This window comes from Canis lupus, chromosome 16, assembly GCF_011100685.1.
Source record: "Canis lupus familiaris isolate Mischka breed German Shepherd chromosome 16, alternate assembly UU_Cfam_GSD_1.0, whole genome shotgun sequence".
Taxonomy (NCBI): Eukaryota; Metazoa; Chordata; class Mammalia; order Carnivora; family Canidae; genus Canis; species Canis lupus.
Genome location: NC_049237.1, coordinates 16,052,710 through 16,072,481, shown reverse-complemented (window position 1 = coordinate 16,072,481; position 19,772 = coordinate 16,052,710). Strand labels below are relative to the sequence as shown.

Sequence of the window (19,772 nt, the reverse complement as noted above, 5' to 3'; positions counted from 1 at the left end):
AGAACTACCTAATATCTCACCGAGTAGAAATACAATAGACCAGCCCATCATCTCCTATTGTTGGTCGTTTGCATTTGTGTTAGAATACAGGCTTGCCTGCTGGAGTAGACTCCAAATAATAAAGGGAAACTGAAATATTGCTTATCTAACAGCCCTGGGGGGTTCGGTGGTGAAGGGAAACAGTCTCCCCATCTCATTGCCCTGCCATCTGCAGGGTGCTGCCCTCCTGTGCGGACCGCCTGCCTGTGGTGGCTCCTTAGTACAACCACGTGGATTCCAAGCCCAGCCAATGGTAAAGGGGAAGGGGGCGGGGCGCCCAGTCAGAAGTCACGTGCTGCACACCTAACGTCTCCATTGGCCAGCATGTGGTCACATGATCATACAAAGGCAAGGAAGGACCGGTATACCCGGGTGTACCCCTGCGGCCTAGGGCAAGGATTCCACTCTGAGGAGAGGAGGAGAAATAGGTACTGATTGGGGAGGACTAGTCACAAGGTTGTTTCTAATGCTTCATTATTTGTAATGGTGAAGGTCATCTCAGGTGTGAAGTTTCCTCGAAAGTGTGTTTTGAGGTGGTGGCTAGTTCTGTTTTGTCGTGATATTCCCGTAGATGAATCTGTCGAAGGTACAAATCCTTGACTCCCTTCACTACCGATAACTTTACCTCTTTACCTTTCAACAGATGTGATGTGACAATTTTTTTTTTTCAATTTGCCTTTTTCAAGGGAAACGAAGGAAGGGGGGAGGAGGAGAGATGAAGATGAAGGAAAAGGAGAGCTTGCATTTTTTTTTTTTTTTTGAGAGCTTGCATTCTTAACAACTAATGCTTACTGTTGTTTTTATTGCTCCATCGGACCTTGTTTGTTTTTATTGTTTGCAGAACACATATGGATGAATTTGCACAATTTTTTTTAAAAAGTATTTATTTATTAATGAGAGACACACAGAGAGAGGCAGAGACACAGGCAGAGGGAGAAGCAGGCTCCATGCAGGGAGCCTGACGTGGGATTCGATCCCAGGACCCCAGGATCAAGCCCTGAGCCAAAGGCAGGCGCTAAACTGCTGAGCCAACCAGGGATGCCCTCTATAAGACTTTTTTTTTTTTTTTTTTTAAGATTTCATTTAGTTATTTTGGAGAGAGAGAGAGAGCACGAGGGGGGAAGGGCAAAGGGAGAGAGAGAGAGAGAAGCTCAGACTCCCCACTGAGCACAGAGCCCCATGTAGGGTTGGAGCCTATGACCCTGAAATCATGACCTGAGCCAAAACCAAGAGTTAGATACCCCACCAGCTGAGCCACCCACGCTCCCCTTGATTCTATACAATCTTATTTGCTATTTTAATGTGTGGAATTTCTGTCCCCCCATGAAACTATCACCTCTTTGAGGGAAGATAGACTATATCTTAAATTTCTATTTCTTCCACCCGTGCCTAGCACAGTAGATGCTTAGGAAACATTATTTATATATAATAATTCCCTAGGAACATTTTTTTGGAAATTTCTATCCCCTGACCCATAAATTTCAAGATGAATCTACTTCTGGTACATTATATGACTGCAGAAATATATATTACCTCTGCTAGCAACCACATGTGCCCTTCCCATCATATGAAGAGAGTGGCAGACCAGAAGAGACCACCTCTCCTGGAGAGGACCTGACAAAAAGGGACTTCCCATTGGTTCAAAGAGACTGCAACCTGGGAGGAGAGCAAGGTGGGAGAGGCCCACCAAACTGAGAGAGGATCCTGGGAGATAATAGGCCCAGTGGTGTTCAAGAGGACAGAGATGGACATCCCAGGGAACACTGAACGACAGCCACAAACGTCTAGACTTCATATTCTAGGAGATCAGAAAGTTGATTTTGTTTTGTTTGCAAAAGAATGGCAGCGCAGAAGAGGCATAAGACTAATCTGATAACCACATGCAGGAAGGACTAGGAGGGGTCTGGACGTCACTGCCATGGTTCAGGTAGAAAGAGATACAGGCCTGGCTAAAGGTAGCTAATGGAGGGGCGCCTGGGTGGCTCAGGTGGTTAAGTGGCCAATTCTTGATTTTTTGGCTCAGGTCATGATCTCAGAGTCATGAGGTCCAGCCCTGCGTGGGGCCCCCCACTCAGCGGGTAGTCTGTTTGAAAATTCTTACAGCCACACCCCACTTGCTCATTCTCTCTCTCTCTCTCTCTCTCTCTCTCAAAAAAGGGGGTAGTTAATGGAGAGAAAGAAATGGATGCAAATAAATGCTTATAATGGAAAGTAATTTACAGTGACTGATGATTACCTAGATACAGAATGAAGGAATAGGTCAGTTTTACCTACCTGGAAATTTTGTTGCAGTGTGCTTTCACGTGTAGACAATGTAACCAAAGTCATGCCCTCAGGAGACATCCCTCAGAGGCTCTCTCATCCAGGCTTTAAGGCATCTCAACATTGACCACTCTCTCAAAGGTGTTCTTTTTTTTTTTTTTTAAAGATTTTTTATTATTTATTCATAGTGATGCAGAGAGAGAGAGAGAGAGAGGCAGAGACACAGGCAGAGGGAGAAGCAGGCTCCATGCACCGGGAGCCCGATGTGGGACTGGATCCCGGGTCTCCAGGATCATGCCCTGGGCTGCAGGCGGCGCTAAACCACTGCACCACCGGGGCTGCCCTCAAAGGTGTTCTTAATGGGGATCCCGAGGTGGCTCAACGGTTTGGCTGTGATCCTGGAGACCCGAGATCGAGTCCCACATTGGGCTCCGGGTATGGGGCCTGCCTCTCTCTTTCATGAATGAATACAATTTAAAAAGGTGTTCCTAATGGCAGAGCCCAAAATCAACTTGAAGCAGTAGACACAGGGGTGTATTTGGTCAGCAATATGTCTTACTTCAGCAGACTAGAAAATAAAAATAAAAACACCCTCATTCACCTCATTAAGAGATATTTCCAAAGAAAATTAACTTTCTATGTTTAACAATACTTATCAAAATTTGAACATATTTCTGTTGATTTAATGAGCTTTACATTTATTAAAATGGCAATAACTCTAACCAGAAGAAACTCTTCAGTATTTCGAGACTCATGATCTTAAGATATAAAATTTCCTTAAATTTTCATTTATATTCTTGTTGCTGAGAAGTATGATAGGGACAATCCATTAAAGACTTCCAAGAATTACGTATATTCTACTAAGATAAAATTACATGAGGGAAGAGAATGGAAAGGTAAGTTTATCGATAAAAAGGAATAATTAAAAGAGAACTTTATGTATTTTTAAATGGTGGGTATCAAATTGCTATGGTATTTAGATATCACTGAATATATAGCTAAGAGTCACATAATAGTTTTGTTTTTAAAAATATGTATAATTACACTAGATGAGGAATTACATCTCTTACAGCCATTTAAACTTGTAAGGAAGAATTTTATGTGGAAAAGGAAATTTGTGAGGGTTAATTTTGGAAGACAGCACTTAACCAAACTTCAGAATCATCCTGAGTTTAGGGCTCCCTCTCCTGGTGAGATTCAGAATTTGTATTGGCTTGAAGCTCAAGAAGATCTGAGTGCCAGGTTCTATAAGCCACACCCTTCCTGGTGTATTCTCTGGAACCATCTCTACAAAACTTGAGCCAGATAGGACTAGGACACCTGTTCATATTGTGCCATTGTGTCTTATCTCCACCTTGGGTCCCCTCCCCACAAAAGCAGAGAGAGGTTTCACTCCCCCAGCCCAGAATCAGTCAGGAGAGAAAGAGCAGGACAGAATGGTCCCCTGTACACCTTACCAAGCAGGACCCTTGATGATCATTCATTAATCCGACATGTGTTTATTGAGTACATACTATGTGCAAGCATGATACTCCATGATCTACTGGTAGGCTGCCATCCACTAGTAGAATCTGCCCTCTACGTCTTATTTATTTATTTATTTATTTGAGAGAGAGCACACATGAGTGGGTAGGAGGGGCAGAGAGAGAGGAAGGAGTAGGATCTCCACTGGGTAGGAAGCCCGATGCAGGGCTCCATTCTAGCACTCCGAGACTGTGACCAAAGGCAAAGGAAGATGCTTAACTGACTGAGCCACTCAGGTGCCCCTACCTCTCTCTTTTAAAACGTTTAAAGAGGGGCACCTGGGTGGCTCAGTCTGCCAGGCGGCTGACTCTTGATTTCTGCTCAGGTTGTGATCTCAGGGTGGTGGGATCCAGCCCTGCACTGGGCTCTGTGCCTTTAAGACCCTTCTCCCTCCCCCTCTACCCCTCCTCCCGCCCCTCCCCCCACTCTCTAAAATAAATAAATCTTAGGGGAAAAAAAAGTTCTTAAATAAAAAAGGAATCCAGTGTTAAAAAGAAAACCATGAGCCCAAAATGGTGTCACTCACATTAAGGCCCCAGGTCTGTAAAACCAAGACTTAATAACTAACCTGACTGTAGTTTCAACCCCCCAGAAACCTTTAACCAGTCAACATGGGAATTTCCTGGTCAGCACTGGGATAACACCCCCTCCATTACCCTTGTCTTTGCCTAAAACAATGGGTTCTTTGCTGATAATTTCCTTTTTTCTACACCCTCTCTACCTTTTAAGACCTATTCTCTTCTGTAGCCCTTTGGCACTGTCACCTACTTGCTAGACAGGACACTGCCTGGTTCATAAATTGGTTAATACAGCGAACTAGATCTTTAAGTTTTACTCCATTGAATTTTTGTTATTAAACATCAGCAATAACAACCATAGGGTATTACCGCTCAAAATAAAATGACCCACAAACATTTAAAAATATATTCAACCCCTCCCATCATTAAAGAAATGCAAATTAACCACCACAAAAAATCATTTGCTTGCTATTATGCTGGCATAGGTTTGAGAATATCCAAGGTTGACAAGGGTGGTGGGATCTGAGAAATACACATCTTCATACTTTGTTGACGAGTCTGTAAATGGGTACAACAATTTGAGGGAAAATGAAGAATATGAAATTTTTTTAAGTTTATACTTCTTGACGCATCAATTCCCCCTTTTAGACTATCGTTAGGACTTAGGCCCCAGCCTGCTGCTCTGATTATCAGGAATTTTGGAAGACTTTGATTCCCTGTCCCCAAACACTCTCATTTTTATTTTTCATTTTCATTTTTTTTTTTTTAATTTTTAAGTAATCTCTGTACCCACCATGAGGCTTGAACTCCCAAACCTGAGATGAAGAGTCACATGCTCCATCGACTAAGCCAGCCAGGTGCCCCCACTCTTATTTTTAAAGAACAGATGTTCTTGGTGTTCTGCTCCCAACACATTTACCTGTGCCAAGAATGGAGAGAAGGACAGATGCCTGTCTCAGCCACCAGGGCCCAGGGGGTGGGTCAGGCAGCTCCACTCCTCACTCCATCTCTGCCCTCCTACCGCAATACCCACATGTACACAGGAAGGGTAGAAAGAGCTATGAGCTTGAAGGTGACACCCATGTGACCTTGCCCCTCAGGGTCCTGAGGATATGCCCCTTTACAGGCCTCATTTCCCCCCTGTACCCACCCAGGGTTGAGATTGGATGACCTCTCTGACTTCCCTCAACTTTCACCTTAGCTCTGCCCTCAAGGAGCTTATAATCTACTTGAGGAAACAGGGGATCTCTCTTAATTGATGCAATGAATGCTTATTGAATGCTGCTATGTGTGCAAGTTCGAATATATAAATAACATGATCTCCTCCCTCTAGAAGTTCACCATCCGAACGAGAGTCCAAAGTGGGAAGTGGCTGTTGCTGTGAAGGAGATGGAGGATTCTCTGCACATTCCAGGAAAAGAAGACACATTTGTGTAAGGCTAGAAATTTTAGTTAAATAAAAATAGACAGTGGCGTGGGCTAAATGCCCAATGAACACTCAGATAAAAAATTGCCTTTGACACAATAAGCAATATATATTTGGTCTCTGTCCCACTTCCTGGTATGCGACTTCCAAAACCTTGGAATCTCTGAAGTGACAAGTATCTTCTTAAGTATGAAGGAGGGGCGCCTGGGTGACTCAGTGGTTGAGTGTCTGCCTTTGGCTCAGGGCGTGATCCCGGGGTCCCGGGATTGCTTCTCCCTCTGCCTCTGTCTCTGTCTCTCTCTGTGTGTCTCTCATGAATAAATAAATAAAATCTTAAAAAAAAAAAAAGAGTGTGAAGGAAATGGCTGAGGCTGGAGGCTCCAGGATAAACCGCAGGATGGAGGCTGGTTGCCAGGGGAACCAACCTCCCAATTAGAGGGTCGGTTTTTCAGCACCCCATGCCTACTTTCCAAGAGGGAGGAGAGAAGGTTGGAAATCGAGCTAATCATTCATATTGAGAAATCAATATTTTGATTATTGAAAATATTGAGAAATCAATAATTTCATCCACTGAGCCTATGACATGAGGCCTCCATTAAAAAAAAAAAAAAGACAGGGATCCCTGGGTGGCACAGAGGTTTGGCGCCTGCCTTTGGCCCAGGACGCGATCCTGGAGACCTGAGATCGAATCCCACATTGGGCTCCCAGTGCATGGAGCCTGCTTCTCCCTCTGTGCCCCCCACACTGGCCCCCAGTCATCCCTTCAATTGAGCTTGTACCTCTTTTTCATAAACTAATAATAAGCCTAATAAGTAGTAGCCTAATAAGTAAACTTTTCCTGAGTTCTCTCTTTCTACCAAACTATCCAACCTGAGGAAGGGGTAGTAGGAACCTCTGATTGAAAGCCAGAAGCACAGGTGACAATGTTGACTTGAGATTGGAATCTGCAGTGTGGTGGGTGCCCTCTTGCCCTTCACCTGTGGGAGGTGATGCTCTGGCCAGGTAGGTAGTGTCAGAGTTGGATTGAATTGTAGAACCCCCAGCTGGCATCACAGAGGATTGGAGAATTGCTTGGTGTGGAAAACCCACACATCTGGTTTCAGAAGTGCTGCGTGTAGGCTATTCTCCCTTTAGGGCCACAGCCAGTTTATGAAGGCTTAGCCAAGTATCTGCTTAGCCAAAAGTAGTCAAAGAAATTTCACATAGAAGCCTAAGACCTGATATGGGTCTTGATAAGCAACATTTATAAGAAGTTTGAAGGGAGGGGTGCCTGGGTGGCTCAGTCGGTGAAACATCTGCTTTCGGCTCAGGTCATGATCCCAGAGTCCTGGGATTGAGCCCTGCATCAGGTTCCCTGCTTAGTGGGAAGTCTGCTTCTCTCTCTGCCCCTCCCCCTGCTCGTACTGTCTCTCAAATAAATAGATAATCTTTTTAAAAAGTTTGAAGGGGGCAGCCCCAGTGGCCCAGTGGTTTAGCGCCACCTTCAGCCCACGGCGTGATCCTGGAGACCCGGGATGGAGTCCCACCTTTGGGCTTCCTGCATGGAGCCTGCTTCTCCCTCTGTCTCTGCCTCTGTGTGTGTGTGTGTGTGTGTGTGTGTGTGTGTGTCATGAATAAATAAATAAAATCTTAAAAAAAAAAGTTTGAAGGGAAGATCTCGCAGGGGCAGGTCCAGTTTGGGGGATTTGTTTAAATATTAAAAAAATATTTTTATTCTTATAGTTTTGGGCCATAAGTGGTTTGGCTAACTCTTCAATTGACAAAATCTGATCAGAGAAATTGAGAAGCCAGTCTTTCCTTAGCACGGTGGATTCAAATTTAGTGATTTATCAATCTAGAAAAGTCTCCTTCATTCTGTTCCAGGTATCAGGTGCCTGCACATCGCTACTAACATCCTCTCGCTGCTGCTTTCTAGTTGGTCAGGAGAGGGCGCTGGAGGGCCGCTGAGGAGCCGGGCTCTCTTCCCGGTCGGGGCATGTGGCTCTTTTTTTTTTTTTTTTAAGATTTTATTTATTCATTTATTCATGAGAGACGCAGAGAGAAAGCCAGAGACACAGGCAGAGGGAGGAGCAGGCTCCATGCAGGGAGCCCCATGTGGGACTCGATTCCTGGGACTCCAGGATCACGCCCTGCGCCAAAGGCACACGCTCAGCTGCTGAGCCTCCCAGGTGCCCCAGGGGTGTGTGGCTCTTGGCAGGTTCGGGTAGCACGAAAGCATCCTTCCACACCTGGTCCCGCAAGCCAGGCCGCTCCTGCAGTGTGTGTGGCACCTGCAGCACCCAGCTCCACTCTTCCCAGCAACCGGGAGCTTCCCGTGACACCCCCTGGCAGCAGCTTCAGGGGCCCGGGGTGCATGAACAGCACCCTCTGGTTTTGTCCTGTGGCTTTGGGGCGGGTTCCAGGCAGAGCACCTCCCTAGGGATGGCCCCTGGCACCCCAAGGGGCAGATTTCCAGCAAGTGCGGCTGACCTGGCACCTCAGTGACTCCTCTGCAGTGCGGTGAGCCACACACTCTCCAGTAAGTTCTGGATCTCAGCCCTGCAGAGGGACCTCCTCATGGGTGCTCTGTCTCACCCAGGGTGATGGCTGCTGGCTGGGTCTCCTGAGCCTGTGTTAATCCTTTTTACTTCTTTTTAGCCAATTCCTTAGTACCCCAAACCCCTGGGACTTTTTAAAACATTTTTTAACATTCATATTTATTTATTTTTGCAAGAGAGAGCACACAAGAAGGAGGAGGGGCAGGCTCCCTCACTGAGCAGGGATCCCCATGCAGACTTGATCCCAAGCCACTGGGATCATGACCTGAGGCGAAGGCAGATACTTAACTGCTTAATCAACTGAACCACCCAGGAGTCCTTTTATTTATTTATTTATTTATTTATTTATTTATTTATTTATTTATTTATTTATTTATTTATTTATGATAGTCACACAGACAGAGAGAGAGAGGGGCAGAGACACAGGCAGAGAGAGAAGCAGGCTCCATGCACTGGGAGCCAGATGTGGGATTCGATCCTGGGTCTCCAGGATCGCGCCCCGGGCCAAAGGCAGGCGCCAAACCGCTGCGCCACCCAGGGATCCCAGGAGTCCTTTTTAAAAGATTTTATTTATTTATTTGGGAGAGAGAGAGAGAGAGAGTGCAGGAGAGGGGGGAGAAGCAGAGGGAGAAGCAGACCCCGTTGCTAAGCGGGAAGTCTGAGGTCAGGCTCTATCCTGGGACCCCGGGATCATGACCTAAGTGGAAGGCAGCTGCTTAACTGCTTGAGCCACCCAGGCACCCTTCCAATCCCCTGTTAAAATTAATTCTTTATGTTAAACTTTCCTTGTTCAAATTCCTAGGTGGTTTCTGTCTCCTGATTGGACCCTGAGCAAAACAATTTCACAATGCATTGCTGGTAATCATTATTATAAATGTTAAAGATACCCACATTTGAGGATATCTCTATCAAGTTTCACATATGAATTTGAAGGTTGCAGTGCATTTCAAGTTATTTTTTGCTCCGGGACTAATCTTAAACCCCTCTGAATTAATGACATGTATTAATCAGGGTGTCACGGACAGCCTCCTTGACGCGGTGCTGTGGGAGTTTTATCTTTCTTTGTCAATGTCAGCATTTCTTGTCAAATTAGCAAAGAAGTTACATCCTTTCCAGTGTGTTCATATGATTCATTAACTGGATTATCAAACAATCCCCAAACCTTTTATAGCTTCTATGCAAACTTTATTCGTTCCCCTGAGTTAATTAGTGCTTTTTATGAGATCTGAAAATTTTTTGTTACAATTTGCTTCTCAATGTCGGAATCATTTATATTGATTCTGTGTCATTTTTATAGCTTTTATTTCAGGTTCTACTAATTTTAAGTTGCCTTTAAAGATGGCAAAAGAAGGTAACCTTTGTATACATACAAAATCTAGGGTCTATAATTACTCACTCGTTTTATTAAAATGTTCCAGAACCATTTTTGAAATTAAAGTTAAAAGGCCATATTCCATTTTCATCAAATATAGCATTCCCATCAAAAAAGGGAAGAAATGTACACTGCATTTAATGGTGTACTCTGCTGAAGGAGCGTAGAGAGAGCACATCCCAACATCATTTGCTACAGACAAGTCAAAACTTACTGTTCTCTCTGGGTTGCAGGACCAAACCTCCCATGGCTCAGTAATCCCCCAGCATCTAAAATTCTTCATCTATCTTAATGTCTCTATTCATAGATCTAGGGAAATCCTTTTATCAGGCAAAAATCTATCTTACTTGAGAAGCAGAAAATGCCAGAAGCTTACCATTGCAGTGTCCCTGGCAGCCGCAGGGCATGAACAGAGAAAATCTTCCTCCCGTTAGCCACACCCTCCCAGGCCCCAGTGGGAAGCCAGTGGCTGACCTGACATTCAGCCCCAAGTACAGCCACATGCACTTTCCCCAGGCAGCTGCAGGAGCGGTTCGGCCTGCCTGCGACAACAGGAGCTGGTGGAGGTAACACTATGTGATTTCCAAGGCAAGATCATACAAATGCCATGGACTTCTGCTGTGCTCTCCTGGGACGCTAGCCCAAGCCAGCTTGTGTGGAGCGACCAGATGAAGAGGCCATGTGTAGGAGTTCTGGCTGACGGCCAGTCTCAGCTGTTAGACCTTATGTGAGCGAGGAAGCCTCCAGATGATTCCAGCCCTGGCTGCCAAGTCCCCCAGCCTTCCAGTCTTCCTGGCTGAGAAGTGGAGACTACTCGCCTCTCTTTGCCTTGTCTGAGTTCCTAACCCCCCAGAACCCAGGAATGTACTAAAGTGATCATTTTCCATCACTAAGGCTTGATGGGGTTTATTTGGCAACAACCAGAGTGGAAGGGAACTTGCAGAGGTGTGGGCAGGGTACAGGCAACACACTGCCCCAAGAGTAGCCACAACAGAACTGGGACCCTCCCCAGCCTGAAGGAGGAAAATCTATCTATCTATCTATCTATCTATCTATCTATCTATCTATCTATCTAGGCTCCATGCCCAACATGGGACTTGAACTTGCAACCTTGAAATTGAGACTCTCATGCTCTAGGGACAGAGCCAGCCAGGCACCCGAAGAGGAAGATCTTGTTAGTGGAGCCCAGTGAGCTGGAGGTGGAGGGGGGGCCTCTCTGAAAGAACAATGGTCCTCAGGCACCCAGATGAGTCTCCCTCTGAGCTCCTGCTGGGAGTCCATCCTTCAGGGCCAGCCCCTGAATCACAGAGCAAGACCAGAAAGGATGGAGGATGAACCCAGGGGTGGGATGGGGACCCTAGGGGGTGGAAATCCACCCTGCAGCGCGTGGAGTTGAGATGGGACCCATGTGAAATCCCCCATGGAGGACCAAGAGGAGGGACAGCAGGTGCCTCCCCTGGCAGGGCTTTACCAGTGCACGAGGGGTTGCACATTTGTGGACAATCCTTGGAAAAGGCCCGTGGTGTGCAGAGCCCGGTGAGAACCCATTTTTGCCCCCCCTCCCCTTCTCTCAGAGCCTGGGCACAGCACTCACCGTGGATCTGTCAAGTCGCAGCCTCCAGATGGGAGTTGGAGGGCTTTCTGGCTGCTCTGATGGCGGCTGCACCCACACATCTTGGAAGGAGGTGCATGGAATACTAAAAAATTTAAGTGCTGCAATCAGGACTCTGAAAGTAATAGAGCTGGAATTATTGAGGGAAATTTACAAGTTAAATAACCTAAAAGGCTGCAGATGCAAATGACACTAAATTAGCAGGAACTTTGGGGGCACAAGAATGACTCGTCCTTTCTCAAAAAAAAGAAAAGAGAAGAAAGAAAGAAGAAAGAAAGAAAGAAAGAAAGAAAGAAAGAAAGAAAGAAAGAAAGAAAGAAAGAGAGAGAGAGAAAGAAGTCAGAGAGCAAATGGCAAGCCAGGAAGGACAGGGAGCAAGCACCATGATTACAAGGTGCCTAGCACTCCACACCCCAAAATGCCAGGAGCTCCCCAATTCTCATGATAAAGAAAACTACCCTTGCACGTGGACACGCCCTTGGGACCCGTGGCTGGGAAGCATGAGGCATGCATTTCACAGGTGGGAGCCTCGGTGGTGGCAGCTCTTGCCGGCACTGCTACATGACAGAGCTGGATGGACACCCAAGCCCTCCAGGCCCTGGGCCAGAGACCCTCTCCCACCAGCTGCTGCTCCACCAGCCAGCGGCTTGTCTCGGGCCTCAGCTGAGCCAGTCCCTCTGTCCCTCTCCTGATGCTCTGGTACTGGGGGTCCACAGGTGTGTGAGGCTGGCCGAGGGTTTCAGTCTCATGTGCATGGGGCCCAAGACCCCAGTCTTGCTGACGCTACCCTCTGATGGCTGGGCTGGGCTGGGACAGGGCCGTGGCAGGCGGGCAGACAGACACACCAGCCTGGCGGGCAGGAGGCAGAACCAGCTGATGCTTTGGGCATTGCTCCAGTTTCCCGGGGCCACCATAATGTGAGCCATGAACTTGCAGCCTAAACAACAGAGATACATTGTCTCCCATTTCTGGAGGCCAGAAGTCTGAGCTCCAGGTGCCAGCAGGGCTTGCTTCCCCTAAAGCTGCCAGGGGAGGGTGTGTCTCAGGGTTGTCTCCCAGCGTTCAGTGGTTCCTGAGCTCATACTAAGCAGAAAGCCTATCTTCACGTGGTCTTCTCCCTGTCTTTCCCCTTCCTGTGAGGTCATCTGTCATTGGATTGGGGGCCCACTCTATTGACCTCATCCTAACTTAATCATCCACAAAACCCCTTTTTTCAAATAAGGTCACATCCACAGGGCCTGGGGATGAGGACTTCAGGGTCTTTGGGGGTACACAATTCAACCCATAACAGGTGGCAACTCTACACAAGTGTATCAGGCAAGTTCTGTGTGAAAGGCACCATGCCAGCCTCAAAAGGGATGTGGCCCCTCCTTCAAGGAGCTGACCACTGCCTCAGAGGGTAAGCACTGCCGCGTCTTGCTCACCAGTAACCTTTATGCAAAACTGAGTGCCTGAGTCATTTCTCAACCAAATTCATATTTTATTTGGCTCCAGTTCCTTCTGGGATCTGGCTGCCTGCCAAATGCTGCTCTGGGGCTCTCTGGCAAGGAGGAGTCCTGAGGACCCTGACCTGGGGAATATGGGTAATGAACATGCAGAGCAGTAGGATATTGAAACGCATGCAGGAATGGACATAATTGCCCTTGGCACTTACTTTCTCAGTGTGAGTTTACATGCAGATCCTAAATCAAACAGCAAGCCCTCTGTGCTGGCCCCTCCTCCACCACCCACAGCTGGACACCCCATGATGTCCCCAGGGCTCAGCAGCTGAATGTAGGCAACCTTCAGATGAAAGGCGGCCTCGCCTGATGTGAGCACAGGCAGGCGGGAAAGAGCCCTGGGCAGGGTTTCCAGAAATCTGGGTTCTAAACCCAGTTCTATCTTTGAAGAGCAGCATGACCTTGGGCAGATCCTGACCCCTGTCTGGCCTCTGCTCAGTGGCAAGGGGGCTCTCAGATCCCTCCCAGTGTCAAGATTTCAACTCCGTGAGGAGGGCAGGAGGGTCATGGGGGAACCCTTACAAGGTGATTCATAAGAGGCAGGACCCACTGCCCTTCGGTCCCCAGAAGTACCTTTACCTGCTTATCAGCCCTTAGCTGCCTGGGGCCTCTTTGGTGTGATTGGGCTCAGGCTGAACACAGCAAGGGCATTGTTTTCTCTGGGTGAAGTTTCAGATAAGGAGCAGGGCTCCACCACACTCAGATCAGGACTGGCCTCCACTGGGTCCCACCTCACCTTATCTTGATACAGCAGCCAGCCCAGCCTCCTGAGCCAGGGTATGCTCCCACTCACACACACGCACCCCCCACTCTGGGGGTTCACTACAAGCTCACTGCTTCCCTCCTATGGAACATCTAGTCCTCCTCTCTGCCCACCCATCCCCTACAAACCAACTCAAGTTTCACCTCCTCCATGAAGCCTTCCTGGATTCAACTGTATGCAGCAAATCAGCATCAACCCTTCTTCATTTCAGTCATGGCACTCATTGCCTGGATTGTATTTTGAGGTCCAAATAATTTCTCTGCAACATTTAAATGCAGCTTCAAACATACAGACCAGGAGATGTCACCAGGCCGTGCCTTGCACTGGGTCTCTTGTCATTTATTGGGTTGAGTACTCCCTAGGGCTTTTCAATCTGTAGACTTATGATACTCAATTCTGGGAAATTTTTGTGTATTTTTACAAATTAACTTCCTTCCAATTATATTCTTTGTTCTTTGCTTCCAAAACTTCAATTTGGCCATCTTGGATTTATTTTCTGATTTTATCTTCTCTCCTAAATTCCCAGAACTGGAAGTCATGAAATACATATCGAAAGGATACTCCAAATCCTTCTACAATGTAAAATGAGACCCACTCAAAAGCACATCATCATGAGTTTTCAGGATACTAAGGGTAAAGGGAAGACTCTAAAAGCTTCCAAAAAGGGGGGGAAATACATTTAATAGGATGGACTGTGGATCAGAATGGCCTCAGACTTCTCATCAATAACTACTAAATGATAGCAATACCTTCAAAACTCCAAGGGAAAGCGACTCCAGCTAAGCCACTAAGCATTAGAGCAAAACAGACATGCTTAGATATGCAAGGTGTCAAGCAGTCACCTCTCAAGCATCCTTTCTCAGGAAGATGCTGGAGGATATACTTCCTCAACGTGGTAGAACAAAGCAAGAAACAAGATGAAAAGGGATCCAGGAAACGGGCTGGCACCCCAGAGGCAGGTGGAGGACATCTCCAGGATGCCTCCCCGGGCACCAGCGGGTATCAGCCAGCCCCTTTACATGGGAGCAACCCAGAAGGCCCTGGGAAAGAGTTCTGCAGACACCCAAATTAATAGAGTATCTAACATATTTGAATCAATGCAACTTGTTAACTGGGAAGAAATTGGTAATAAGATAGTAACAAATATATAAAGAACTAAGCAAAAGAAAATGCAAGATGGTCATGAACTCCAGAGTAAGTGAAAAGCGACGGCAGAAGGAAAAAATAATCACGGCTCATCTGTGAGTAATAGTAGGTAACTAATCTGTTGACATAAACTCAGAAAATTGACCTAACCCCAAATAAGCCACAGCTGGGAGGAGGTGGGGACAGAAAGCGTAAGGCGTGAAGGCTGAAGGAGATCGGAAGTGTAGAGATGAGGGATGAGAAGTGAAGGAAAGGGATCCCTGGGTGGCGCAGCGGTTTGGCCCCTGCCTTTGGCCCAGGGCGCGATCCTGGAGACTGGGGATCGAGTCCCACGTCGGGCTCCGGTGCATGGGGCCTGCTTCTCCTCTCTTCTCCTCTCTCTCTCTCTCTCTCTCTCTCTCTCTCTCTCTCTCTCTCTCTCATAAATAAATTTAAAAAAAGGAAAGGCACATTGTTATCATCTGCCCTCAGTTGGAAACGTCCGAAGTGGAAAAGCTAAAACTCTAGGTCTGTTCTCTAGCGACGTGGGGTGCATAATAACGGAATGCGCTAAAAGCGGAGAGCTCGCGCTGTGGGGAACAGCAAGTGGGGAGGTGGGAAATGCTCTTGTCACCCTGTGCCTTTAAACTGCGTCGTTCTGGTAAAATGAGAGCAAGTGAGGCCCTGCCCAGTTGACTGCTCGTGCGGAGTGCGGGCGCCGGGCCTCCTCGCCACCCCCAGCGGCCCCCTGGCAAGCGTGGAGCACGGAGCCCCACATCCCCGGTCAGCCGCGCCATCCTCACCCCAGGATTGCTGCTGCAGCCCCCGGGCTCCGCCGGGCAGTGCGAGGCAGAGGAGAGGTGGGCCCGGGAGGGCAAGGCTGGGCCGGGGTGTCGAAGGGCCGCCCGGGGGTCCGGGCGGCAGCGGGTGGGCCCGAGCGTCCCGCGTCGTGGGCTCGGCCTCGGGGTCCGGAGCGCCAGGTTTGCGGGGCGGGAGCCCCGGGTTCGGGGAGCACCCGAGGCTGTCGGTCCCACGACGGCGGCCAGGTGGCGCCAGAGCCCGCGCCAGCACGCAGCCTCCGCGCCGCCCCCCGGACGCCCGGGTGGAGCCCCGCGGGAGCGGCGGGTCTCCAGGTGCGCGCCTCCCGCCCCCACCTCGGCACCTCCGGGGAGATGGTCTGCGATGGAAAATTGCAAATACACACAGAAGCAGGCCGAGCAGTGTTACAAAAAGCTAATTCCGTTTCCCTGACTCCTCCACACGTGTCCCACCTCCCTGTTTGCAGATCTCAACCTGTCATCTCACCTGTAAATAGCTCGGTTGGTAACTCCGTAAAATAAGGCCGCATACAAATCACAGTCGCAGTGTCATGACCACAAACGTTGACCACACGGGAGCCCTGGATCAGGAATGCAAGAAATGGGGAGAGGGCAGGAATCTTCAGGATCGACAGCGGATACGTGCCGGGTGGTTTCCTGGCGGGAGAGGAAGCCCCCACCGTGCCCACACTGGCCCGTGCAGAGCCGCAGAGCCGGGGCGCTGGGCGGTGCGAGGAGCCGGCTGGGGAGCCCTGGCCCTGCCCACACCTCCCCACCCAGGGTCCACTCTCTTCTGCCGTTCAGGACATTTTCATCTCAGCTGGACAGTGAGGGGAGGTGGTTCCTTCTGGGGCTGTTCTGTCTTATCCTGTAAATCCAGTGTTATTCTTAAAGCTTAAAGATTAAGCAGGTTTCTCTACTGAGCTGGTCCTGGGTGGCTGAAGAACTGACCAGCCCCACCCCAGACACCCGCCTGGAGCCGATCCTCCCCTGGACCCTCAGCCACTCTGCACCTTCCCTGTGTCCTTTTACATCTCCCCATTTTATGGCCAATCACTCCAAGGAAACAGGTGGGGTGACAGTGAACACACAGAGGCAGTTGTCAAGTGTTGTGTTTGTCCCTGATGTCGCCCAGAACTTTGCATGGAGCTCAAAGGCAGGGCCGGGCGTTGTAGATGCAGGTTGATGCCCAGCTTTGCCCGACAAGCCGGCTGACCTTGAGCAGGCTGACCTTGAGCAGGCTGCTTCACCTATCTGGTTGCAGGATGGAGACAGCAGCACCAGGAGTAGCTCTGAAGCTTCAAGGGACAATCCTAAATGCTGAACTCAATGCCTGGCCTCTCCCAGGTACCCTTCTGGGACCCTATCTGATACCCCAGACTGGCCACTCATTCTGGGCATCTTTTGGCTCACTCATCCATCCCTGTGGACAAATGTGTGTTGACCACCTACTGTGTGTTAGGTGCTGGGGATGCTTCAGTGAGCAAAACTGAGCTGATGCCTGCCCTCACCCAGCTGAGTTCGAGAAGACACCATCACAAGAAGACACACTCATCACAAGGGCCATGTGAGTTGTGAGCCAGCTGTGTGGGATATTCCGGCCTTCAGGAGGAGCAGGGCTTTCCCAAGTCAGATGGTCCGGCGAGTGGCTCCAAGGTGGGCCCACCTGACCTGTTCAGGCCAGCCAGGGGAACCCATGGGGTCTCTCCTAACCCCCCAGGCCCCATCTCAGGGGAAAGGGTGGTCCCTGCTGGTTCCTTGACCCTCTGCCCCGCATACACTCCTTTCCCTGCCCTCTGCTCCTTTCTTCCCTCCGTCTCACAACTGCTCCCTTCCTCCATCTCAGGTGGTGGGAAACAGCACCCTGGAGGCTTGAGGAGGCTCTTTGCAGCACAGCCACCTGACACTGAGCAGAGGGCCCGGCTTCCCTTAGCGGGGTGGCCTCCTAGCCCACTCGCAGGACTGTCTCTTCCCCCACCCAAGGGGGCCCACTACGAAGTGTAGATGAGGAAACCAAGGCATTGGGAGGTGGATTCCTTTTCTTGTGGCTGTTGTAATGCATCACCACAAACTTAGTAGCTTAGAACAACAGAAATGTTTTCTCTTCAGAGTCTGACATCAAGGTGGCAGGGCCACTTCCTCCGGAGGCTCTAGTGGAGAAACTGGTCCGTGCCTCTTCCAGCTTGTGGTGGCTGCCGGCACTCCTTGGCTGGTGGCCACATCACTCCAATCTTTAAGACCGGCATCTTCAAATCCTTCTCAATTCCGCCTCCGTAGCACCCTGTCCCCTGTGTGCATGTCAGGTCTCCCTCTGCCTCTCTCACATAGGACATTTGTGCTTTTGTTTAGGACCACCCAGAAAATCCAGACTAGTCCCTCCATTGTCAAGATTTGAATTTAATCACATCAGCAAAGACCCTTTTTCAAATGAGGTAACATTTAGAGTTTACACTCATTAGGACCCGGTATCTTGAGAGCCATCATCAGCCCACTATGGGGAGATAAGTAACTGGCTCAATGTCACACAGCTAATTAGGTGGTAAAGTTGATATCTAAATCCCGGTCAGCCAGACTGAAAAACCCATGCTCTTAACACATCCTTATTCCCTTGTGGTCTGGAAGTTTCTATACAGGGGCCACAATCAGAACACTGTGCTCCATCCTCAGCTCTGGACTACGGATCTGAATGTGTACTGGTTGGTGAACCAGTAACACGAATTGATGGATGCTGAGAAAACTTCCCTGCCATAAGACATTTCCTTGCCTGGCCTGTCCCAGCCCGAGTCAGTGATCCTGCTGGGAGCCCAGGATAACTATGAGAATGATTTGCAGAGCGATGGAGGCTGTTATTACATACATTCACTTATTCCTTCACATTACAGGTGTTTATCATTACCGATCAGGAGTGCCAGGGTCAGGGGGTACCAGGGTGGCTCAGTCAGTTAAGGGTATGCCTTTGACTCAGGTCATGATCCCGGGGTCCTGGGATAGAGCCCTGCATTGGGCTCCCTACTCAGCGGGAAGTCTGCTTCTCCCTCTCCCTCTGTTCCCACCCCCCACTCATGGTCTTGCTCACTCTTCCTCTCAAATAAATAAAATCTTAAAAAAAAGAAAGGAGTCCAGGGGTCAGGAAACATCCTAACTGACCCATGGGGACAGGTCTGGGGAAACCACGGTGGAGTTTTGGGAGAGAGATGCATGAGGACACTGAGAACCCTGTCCCATCCTCCTCTTGTATCTCCAAAACCAGAACCAGAAAGGGGAAGCAGTGTAGGATCAAATACCGAATTAATGAATCTATTGCTGATCATCAATTGCTGTTAATATCAGCAAAAGTGATACCAGACAGTGAGTGCCTGCTGATAGAACACAGCACTGCCTCACAGTAGTGCAACCAGCAAGATCCAGGCTGGGAGACACCTGACAGGGCAATGACCCAGTTCCTTCATGAGCACGTGCGCACACACACAGGGTCAAGAAACCTATGGGGTAGAAGAGACTTAACAGACATATCAACCAATTTCAACACGTGACCTTTATTTGAATCCTGATTCAAACAAGCAAGATCTTTTTTTAGATTTTATTTATTTATTTGAGAGAGAGAGTACACACAAGTGTGGGGGGCAGGGCAGGGCAGAGGGAGAAGCTCACTTTCTGCTGAGCAGGGAGCCCCACCCGAGACTTCATCCCAGCACCCCGGTATCATGACCTGAGTCAAAGACAGATGCTTAACCCACTGAGCCACGCAGGTGCCCAAACAAGATATTTTTAAAATGAAATTTGTAAGACAATTAGATATTTAAACACCAGGTATTTGATAAAATGAGGAAAGCACTGTTAAATTTTTAGGTGTGATGATGGCATTAAGGTTTTATATTTTAAAAACTTATATTTTGGGATGCTTGGGTGGCTCGCAGTTGAGTGTCTGCCTTTGGCTCAGGGCGTGATCCTGGAGTCCTGGGATGGAGGACCACACTGGGCTCCCCTCAAGGAGCTTGCTGCTGCTTCTTCTTCTTCTTCTTCTTCTTCTTCTTCTTCTTCTTCTTCTTCTTCTTCTTCTTCTTCTTTTTTTTATTGGAGAGAGAGAGAAACTGGCAGAGGGAGAAGCAGGCTCCGTGCAGGGAGCCTGATGTGGGTCTCCATCCCAGGTCTCCAGGATCACGCCCTGGGCTGAAGGTGGCGCTAAACCGTTGGGCCACTCGGGCTGCCCGAGGAGCCTGCTTCTCCCTCTGCCCGTGTCTCTGCCTCGCTGTCTCTCATGAATAAATAAATAAATG

At 48.7% G+C, this 19,772-nt stretch overlaps 1 long non-coding RNA gene across 1 annotated transcript; it reads left to right on the top strand.

Moving 5' to 3' along the window:
* Positions 1 to 333: 333 nt before the first annotated feature.
* Positions 334 to 10,567, top strand: LOC111090254. Its single transcript, XR_005371340.1, has 3 exons — positions 334 to 467; positions 5,677 to 5,776; positions 10,195 to 10,567. It is a non-coding gene; the product is annotated as an uncharacterized LOC111090254 (long non-coding RNA).
* Positions 10,568 to 19,772: the final 9,205 nt, after the last annotated feature.